Source organism: Sipha flava, unplaced genomic scaffold, assembly GCF_003268045.1.
Source record: "Sipha flava isolate LNK unplaced genomic scaffold, YSA_version1 225_pilon_pilon, whole genome shotgun sequence".
Taxonomy (NCBI): domain Eukaryota; kingdom Metazoa; phylum Arthropoda; class Insecta; order Hemiptera; family Aphididae; genus Sipha; species Sipha flava.
In genome coordinates this window covers 230,242-231,039 of record NW_020272859.1, presented here as the reverse complement: position 1 = coordinate 231,039, position 798 = coordinate 230,242, and positions in this window count along the sequence as shown.

The following is a 798-nucleotide window of genomic DNA, read 5'->3' as shown; positions in this document are numbered from 1 at the left end:
TACGTGGAATACCCGTTCGCAAGACGTCCGAATGAGTTAGAATTTTCGAAAGTATATAATTTTTTCAATGCATTAATACAAGGCACATCTTCGTTATCGCATATATTATAATCGTAGTACTAAAATATAATATTATATTCTGTGAACGAAATCGATATGATCTAGAGTAATTTTACACGCATTTCTTCATCACGAACACGTATTGAACAGAACAATACGAGTGCGCGCGTGGATTATCGTGATACACACCCGATGGTGACATTTCAGTTATTTCTATAAAAATTATATAACGTAGAACAGTCGGCATGCTCTTATTACAGACTCGGCGAGTCATTTGACCGAAGTGCCGATTAACGTGGGGAGAGGGGAACGTGAAACCAAAAATATAATGATTTGTACTTTGTACACAAATGCCCGTACAGTACACGTCTCGTTTTTCTGAGTTGCAATATGTCAATGGTTCTGTAAAAGACGTATTTACACTTTAATCGTGTACCGACTTTGGAATGGCTAAACTCCGGGCCGCGGCAAATGCATGCAGTTGCCTCCTCCTCAAATGACGCCACTGATGATACACCGTGCATTACACACGTCATCCTGGGCGCGAAAATATTATTAGATAAAATGACGAATACGACACATGTACGCGTGTACCACACGCGATATATGTGTGTACCAGTGTATCCCTCCCGTGAAACCCTTTTCCGTGCACATAACATTCTATTGTTGAACTCATCGTCCGCCGTAGTGGTACTACTACTACTACTACTACTACTACTACTACTACTACTACTACTA